Raw genomic sequence first — 8,669 nt, 5'->3', positions numbered from 1 at the left:
CTGAGACATCTGTGGACACGTAGCTCCAGGTAAGTGTGACCTGGCCTTACGTTGTGATTTGAAAACAACATCACTTTGTTCACAGTACTTGTAGAAGCACTTGTGTGCTGAGAGATTTGCTTAGTATTGTCACTGGTGGCAATGAACGCCTGGGCTATCGCAATGGCCTTACTCAAGGTTGGGGTCTCAACAGTCAAAAGTTTGCGAAGTATGGTTTCGTGGCCAATGCCAAGTATGACAAAGTCTCTGAGCATGTTCTCCAAATGTTCTTCAAATTTGCAATGTCCTCCAAGGCGTCTTAGTTCAGCGACATAACTCGCCACTTCCTGGCCTTCAGACCTTTTGTAGGTGTAGAACCGATACCTCGCCATCAGAACACTTTCGTTCGGGTTCAAATGCTCTCAGACCAGTGTGCACAAATTGTCATACGATTTCTCTGTGGGTTTCGCTGGAGTGAGCAGATTCTTCATGAGGCCATACGTTGGTGCCCCACAGACGGTGAGGAGGATCGCTGTACGTTTGGCAGCGTTTTCTTCCCCATCTAGCTCGTTGGCCACAAAGTATTGGTCAAGTCGTTCCACGAAGGTTTCCCAATCATCTCCCTCCGAGCATTTCTCCAGGCTGCCCACTTCTCTGCATCTTTGGGTTCGCTATCTGTATCTCGTCACCAGTTGTAGTGTATGGAGAAAGAGTCAGACTGAACCTTTGAGCTCAAAGTAACGTGTGACCTTAGTCTTTTATTGCAGGTCTCCAGAATGCCTCTCCAACCTGTGAAGCCTTCTTAAATACCTGTGCTCCCAAGGGATTATGGGTTCCCTTGGGACTCGGGGAATGAGCCCTCTGGTGGCTGTACAGAGTAAATACAAGTCCACATATATAACAGTATACTTGTGTTTTTTTCTCTCATAATACAACTGATGGAATATTGGTCAGAACTACAGTTTAAGTCATGGCAAGTTCATGGCCCACAGCACTGCCATTGTAATTACTTTTTGTATGTTATACATGAGGCAATTGTGTTTCAGTTTTCACAGAAAAGCTGCATTGTGAAATGCGATTTCAAAATACCAATAAAAACCTTGAAATATAATGTAATAAAATTTATTTATTCAGCAACTTTGGAGACTTTTATTCAGGGTTGTTTTTCAGTTGTGGCTTTGTTTTTTGTGAGTTGACAGGTTGGTCAGTTTTAGCATGCATGGAAATACCGTGCAAGAAAAATGCACAACTGCGCTAATAATTTAAAGCCCTGAAAAACATTCACAATATTTGAACAAAATATCTATGGAAATGTTAAGTCTATTTTAGAGGCAAAGTCACATCTGCTTTGGGAAGATGTTGCTTTTGGCTGGAGTTGGGAACGTTGCTGCGGGTTTGCGAGCACTGACACTATTGCTGGCAGCGCACCGCCCCTCTGTCGCCCCCTCTCCCCCTGAATGCAGAAAGAATGTGCACGTGGCCCAGCTCACTCTATATCTTGCAGGAATTGTTTGCGTTCACTTTCGGTACGACCGTGGAGCAGAGGTAGGAGCCAAAACAACCATGTGTCCGTCTTTGGAAATTGGTGTCGTGTAATTTTTTAACTCGGTTATTGCACTTTGGGGAAACGTTTCTTGTTATTTGTAGGTGCACTTTTGTAAGAAAAATAAGTTATTCCCGAATACTTGTAATTGTGTACAAAAGGGGCGGCAAGGTGGCTGTGTTTCCACTTTATAAATACTGCAATCTGTGTTTCGCTCCCTATGAAGTGTTTAGTTGTGAGGGAATTGCGACATTGTGTACCTACATTGTGGCTGGTTAGTGCCGAGCTCTCCTGAGCAAGTTGAGAATGTTATTTTGATATATTTACGGTTACTGTACAGAAACAATCTGTGTTACACTAAATTATTTAAGCACCCAGAAGGCGAGGACGATGAATGTATTTCAAACCATATGCATCTTCTTTAGTTCCTATTGCCCCACGGGTTACGTACTTCGCAGGCAACTTGGCTCGGAATTGAAGTTTGTGATTTTTCACAAATGAACGTCATGCCATAACGCCAGAAATGAAAACTCGCATGTCGCGTGTGCACTTTCAATATTTCCAACCGAATTCATGTTGGAGTTAGAGTAGTTTATTCCTGAAGCGGCCTAGGGGGATTCAAGAGGTTCGCCCCAAATGACACATTCAAGTCGAGCAACATTTTTGTATATTTTTCTATTTTTTTAATGTATATCAACAAGTTGGTTTATATTTTCCTCGTACCCATATTTTCTCCCCCCATTACTGGTTCCTGATTGGAAGATAGGAGGTAAGGGGAGGGATAATTTTCCAAGCACACACTCGTGGTGGGCTAGGTTCCTTGTTGCCAACACACACACAGAAAATGTAGGCAATGGTTCCATAAAAAGTGGTTATTCTTGATGTGTGAACCTAGACGGTGAATGGCAGTAGACTATTTGTCTATCGGGATGTGGGGGGAGGCATCACATGGAGAGGTAGTCTTGCCTTCGCTCAGGGGGGGTCTATTCTGACTTTTGGGCAATCGGCCGGTGGAGTGCGCTGGCTGGCCTGCTGCCCATTTCCAGTGGCAAAATGGCCCCCATGACTTTGAAGCCCTGGCCTCATTTAAATTTGTCAAACTAGCTTCATGGCGTCCGATGCAGCTCATCAGATTGACGCCTGAAGATCGGGCCAGGATGTCCATTTGCAAGGTTGGTTAATGTATTAATTCATGGGATGTGGATGTCGCCGGCGAGGGCAGCATTTATTATCCATCCCTAATTGCCCTCTAGAAGGTGGCAGTGAGCTGCAATTTAGTGGCTTGCGAGGCCATTTCAGAGGGCAGTTAAGTGTCAACCAGATTGCTGTGGGTCTGGAGTCATATATAGGCCAGACCAGGTAAGGACGGCAGATTTCCTTCCCTGAAGGACATGAGTGAACCAGATGGGTTTTTACGACAATCTAGTAGTTTCATGGTCCCCGTTACTGATACTGAGGGCGAAATTGCCCTTTGTCCCAATTGGGGGTGGAAATCTTCCGGGGCTGGGACATTTATCGCCCGCCCCAAAAGATCCGCCTCCAGCGCAGAATTATGCCAACCGCCCCTCAAAGGAAGTGGAGCACTGTCTCCAGCGCTCTGATTCCTTTTTGAGGCTGCTCCCAGGGTGGTAATGCGGCACTGCATCCAGCGCTACGACTCCGCGTAGCACTAATGCGCTTCAACACTCCTCCCTTTGGATTAAACGGGTGGGCCGCTGCGCACTCTGCATGGCCCTTTGGTGGCCGCCACTGGAACACCAGGGCAGCGTGAGATCAGGCCAACAGCCCGGCACCCAAAACAGAGCGCCAGGCTGCACCACGGCGGCCTGGTCCACGCTAGGGCGGCCATGGTCAGGCTGACCCAAGAGTCGGCTGACAAATAAAGATGGCGGCCCGGGGCACTGCAGGCCTCCCCTTTAAACGCCGCCCTGAGGGCAGACGTCCGCCAGCCTCGTGGCCCGCAGGGCAATTCTCGGATCGGCACGGGGCAGTGCGGTGTTGCCGCACATGGAGTGGTGGTCCGGAGTGCTAACCACAGGGTGCGGCGCTGCTGGGACAGCACCTCCCAGACCTCTGCGGCAATTTCCCGAGAGACGGTAGCGACCCCTTCCCCCGGACAAAAAACGCTTATCCCAGAGGCACTAACGAGGCTATCAAAAGGGGTAATTTCGCCCCCACTAGCTGTTTATTTCAGTTTGTAGGGGGAGGGGAGAAAGGTTGCAATCATGCTCCTCTGGGGCCAACAAGAATTCAACACTTGCCTTTGGCAGGCCTCTTTGGTTCTATAGCCATGGAAAAAAATGTACGACATGATCTGAAAATACACATCAAATCATAGTCAGAATCTTAAGTAAGCTCAAGAAGAGTTGTATACTAAACATATAAAAATACTGATAATATAGTACAAATGATTGTATGAATAGGGTACACTTGGGAACCAATATTTTGTAGAAAGTAAGCCACTTGTGTTGCGGATGATTTAACTCGCATGATGTGTGATCATTGTCATTCTGTTCATTATTCCTAGTCTACCAGTTCTTTTGTGTATCTTCTGTATTTGTGCAATTTGTATTTGTAGTTATTTTAATGGTAGTGTATGTTCAGTTGTCCGTTTAAAGTGGTGTGTTTGGTGAAACAAGCTTTCTGTTCAGTACGGCAGAATTGTACTTACAATTTAAGTTTAACATGAATTGCTAAAAATTGAAGACAGCGTTTAATTTATGCTGTTTGTGAAACCTCCAATGTAGCCGGTGCTTCCAGCATGATTGTAAAATGAAGTATGAAGACCTTGTATTTCAGTGGAGTCGAGTGCAATTCATGAATTTAAATGTATACACAAGTTCCAAATACAAAATTGAGTGTTCTTTTCTGTTGATTTTAGGTGACCATAGAAAGCTATTGGCATTAAAAGGTTTAAGCCAAGCCTAGGGGCTCAATTTTCCTGGGTCATTTGCGCCGTTTTTTTGAAGCGTGCCATTTTTTTTGTGTATTTATTTTTTTTAACGTTTCCCCCTGCGATCTGTGCCAGCAGAACTGATTTAGTTACGATTTTTCTAGGTGAGTTTTATTTGATGTAAAAGAGGGCGTTCCCTCATGTCTGCGCCGGTTTTTATAATTTTTCGCAGTTTGGCCAACATTTTTTCCGCCTAGGTCGGTGTATCTGACCACTCCCGAAAAACCTTCTGGGCACTTAAGAAAACCAGCGCACATTGACAAATTGGCGCTGAAAGACGCCATTATTTTTAATCGAAGATTTTGGAGGGAGTCAAGAACACTGTGAAAATCAATAATAAAGTTAAACTTTTTTTTAACCTCTCAACGTAGTAAATAGAAGTTTGTTGGATTTCAGAAGTTTTCTCTTTTTTTGTGCTCACTCACATGCCACCATCGAACGTCTTGAAGCAGGGCTGGAGAGTTGTAGCTTTGGCCGGCAGAATCGGCCCCGCACATGGACACAGGGGCTTGGGGCTCGGCTGGAAAACAAGCCCGTTGGGGGGTGGGGGAGGAGGAGAGCGAGAGAAAGAGAGAGATGCCGATCTGAAGGCTTCTGCAACTGAGCCTGGGGAGGGAGGTACCGATCGGAAGGCTGCTGAAGACTGCAATGAGTAGTTGCGGGGGGAGGGGGGGGGGAAGAGAGAGAAGGGGAGAAGTCACAAGACTGCAGTTAGTTAAAGGGAGGCGGGGGGGGGGGGGGGGAGGTGGGAGAGGAGAAGTCACAAGACCTTGGGTGTGATCCATCCATACAGACCTTGGGGAGAGAAACTGCGAACCTGTCCTACCTGCTTTCCTGTCGTTTTCAGCTTCTTTCAAAGACAAAATTTAAGTATGGGGGCAATACTGACAATGCCATACCTTATGCGAGTCTTCTGCTTCATGGTGCTATGTAGGAGACAATTGATTTGACGTCATCATATCAGGAACATCAGAGCCTGTAGGGTGCTGGGCAGAAGGCCTTACCCACCTCTGGTACATCGAGACAGGCGTTCGTACCTGCACCTGAGTTTTGCAGACTCTCAGAAGGCTGCGCTTCTGCAAAGAAGTTGTAAGTGAGATCTGTGAGTTGGTCAAAGCAGACCTGCAACCTACAAGCATCAGGAGGACTGCTTTGTCAGTTGAAGTGAAGGGTACAGCTGCACTTTCATTCTATGCCTCCGGCTCTTTTCAAGCTACAACTGGCGATATGTGCGCATCCCTCAACATGCAACACATGTCTCCATTCGCCAGGTCACGGCTGCACTGTATGCGTGGAGGAATGACTTCATAAAGTTCCCCATGTCCGGCCAAACAATGCATGAGAGGGCTGTGGGCTTCTCCAGGATTGCTGGCTTCCCAAAGATACAGGACTGCATTGATTATACCCACATCACCTTGTGAGCACCTTTGGAGGATTCCGAGATGTACAGAAACAGAAAAGGCTTCCACTCCATTAATGTACAGCTCGTGTGTGACGACATGCATCGTATCATGTCAGTCGATGCAAGATACCCTGGGAGCACCCATGATGCATTCATCCTACGTGACAGTGTTATATCTGCCATGTTTCAGCAGCCCCTAGAATGGCAGAGCTGGCTACTGGGAGACAAAGGGTACGGCCTCGCCACCTGGCTCATGACACTCCTACGCGTAACCCGGACGGAAGCTGACCGCGAATACAACATGTCGCACATTGCGACGCGCAGCATCATAGAGAGGACCATTGGCATCTTGAAATAGCGTCTCTGATGCCTGGACCATTCCGGAGGCTTCCTGCTGTACTCCCCTGAGATTGTCGGTCAGTTCACTGTTGTGTGCTGCATGCTGCATAAGTTAGCCATCATGAGGCAGCAGCAGCTGGTAGTGGAAGACCCATCTGCGGTGAGAGGGGCTGATGATAATGATGCGGAACATGCAGATGACGAGCAGGAGGAGGATGACCAGGATGAGGAAGCCATACAAGTGCCTGAGACCGTAGCATGATGGCGGAGGAAGGTGGGCCATTGTGCCCCTTTAATGATTGCTCGAACCTTGCGCCAGCAGCTCATCCGTGAACACTTTATTGTTCCTGAGGACTCAGCGATGGAGCTGTTCTGTAATGTTGTGTTGTGTTAATGGAACAAATGATGGAAATTATTCTTGTATACTTCAAAAGTTGTGTTAAGAATGGAACAAATAATGGAAATGATTCAGTTTTAATGTAAAATATATTTTATCCAAAAGTTTAACAAACAGTTCTTTTGTACTTAACTTTAATAAAATTATTCTTGTATCAAACTTTATTTTAAGATCACTTACAAACCTTTAAACTTGTAAATTTACATAACTTACAAAAAACGTTTAATTTGAGAACAGTTACAACAGTAACAACAATAACAACAACAACAACAACAGCAAAGAAAGGCTGCACCCATCTCACCTCCACCTTATTCTAAGACCCACTGCGCTGGGTCTTGTACACTCCACCACTCTTGCCCACAGGCGGTGGCGCAGTATTTCTGGGCTTGGTACCAAGCTTATTCTTTCTAAGATCTCTGGTATTGTGCACCTGTTGGGGGGGGGGGGGTGCGGGGGGAGGCATTGGTGGCAGACGGCAAGTTGGAGGGCCTGGATTTGGGCTCTTCAGAGACTGTTGTGGGGATTTGAGTGGGAGTGACAGTTGATTCTGTCAGTGGTCGCGGGGTCTGGGCGTGTTCTCTTATTGCAGCAGTTAACTCCAACATGCCGTCCCTCATGCACCCTGACAGTGTCTCAACGACCTGCAACATTCCCTCCCTCATGGCCAGGAACAGTGTTTGCACTATCTCTGACATTCCCTCCTGATGGTCACTGACAGTGCATCAGCTACCTCTGACATTCCCTCCCTCATGATCACTATTCCATCACTGATGGTCCCGGACATCATTCCCATTTCTCGTGGCCTTTTTGTTACTTCTCCCTTCAGTCCTGCTACCTCATCACTCATCCTAATGATGGCGTCCAGCCATGATCGAGTAAGGTCAATGCTCTCCGCACTCAATTACATCATCTGAACCACATCGGTTAAATCCTGCACCTCAGGAGAGTGCGGTCAAGCTCTCCTTCCCCTTCTCTCCAAGGGTGTGGCTCGCACCCCACCACTGGGACCTATAACCTCGGAAAGTGGGGCCCTGGGCGTGCCTCGCTGCACCCCACCACTGGGACTCGCAACCTTGGAAGGGGGGGCCCTGGGTTTGTCTCGCTGCACCACACCACTGGGATCCGCAACCTCGGAAAGTGGGAAACCATGGAATGTCCCACCAGCGCTCAAACCACTAGTCATGGAAGGGGCTGTCACCACAATGAGCGGCACCTTCTCCAAAGTCAGTAAAACAGTAGGGGCTTCCTCCAGCTCCATATCCCCCATGTTCTTGGTCTGGAGGGTTGGATTCGAAGATATTATCCTGTTCAGGCTGGTCCTCGTCAGCATTTTCTTCTACATTGTCAGGTTCAGCCTCAAGTTCTGCAAAATATAACAGAACACAGACAAATGGTTAGCAGCAGAGGAGGGGGCAGGGTGGGTGGCATGAGTAGGCTCACACAGTGCAGGCCAGGCAGTAGGCTGATTTGAAGGACCACGATGAATGATAGCACACTGCATTAACCGAAGCGTAGCTGACGGAGACATCCCCATGAACCGAAGCATGGCTAGCCCACGCAGTACTTAACATTTAGCAAAGCCAGACTCTGAAATTTGCAGGACTTACCCTCTCTCTCTCTCTCTCGAGTGTGGGCCCAGCTTGTGGGCCCCAAGTTTCCACACGCGGCGAAAAAGGCGCCCCTCAGAGCTGGGCGCCTGTTTTACGCGCCGAAAACGGCACCTGAAAAAAACGCGGTATTCTGTCTGCTTGGCGCGGCGCACAGGGGGCGGAGCCTACCACTCGCGCCGATTTTGTAAGTAGGAGGGGGCGGGTACAATTTAAATGAGGCTTCTAGGTACCGGCAACCCTGCGCGTGCGCGTTGGAGCGCTCGCGCACGCGCAGTCTGAAGTAAACATTGGCACTCGGCCATTTTTAAAAGTGCTGCAGAAAAAGTGAAGATTTGTTTCTTGGACCCCTGCAAAGGCTTGCATTTTAATTTTCTTGATATTTCTGTGTGTGAGGGAGTGCTTTTAGCAGCACTGCTGAATAAATCACCTGCTGAAATCAGTGAGTT

General features: G+C 47.7%; 1 protein-coding gene across 1 annotated transcript in view; it reads left to right on the top strand.

The window, feature by feature from the left end:
• Positions 1–1,438: 1,438 nt before the first annotated feature.
• slc7a2 (solute carrier family 7 member 2) overlaps positions 1,439–8,669 on the top strand; it is a 309,829-nt gene continuing 302,598 nt past the window's right edge. Inside the window, exon 1 of the mRNA XM_070869767.1 lies at positions 1,439–1,524. The gene's annotated coding sequence lies outside the window, so the exon portion shown is untranslated. The remainder of the gene's footprint in view (positions 1,525–8,669) is intronic.

The sequence above is a fragment of the Pristiophorus japonicus genome, chromosome 2, assembly GCF_044704955.1.
Source record: "Pristiophorus japonicus isolate sPriJap1 chromosome 2, sPriJap1.hap1, whole genome shotgun sequence".
Lineage (NCBI taxonomy): Eukaryota > Metazoa > Chordata > Chondrichthyes > Pristiophoridae > Pristiophorus > Pristiophorus japonicus.
Note: the sequence above shows the minus strand (reverse complement) of the source record. Positions and strands in the feature narration are given on the sequence as shown.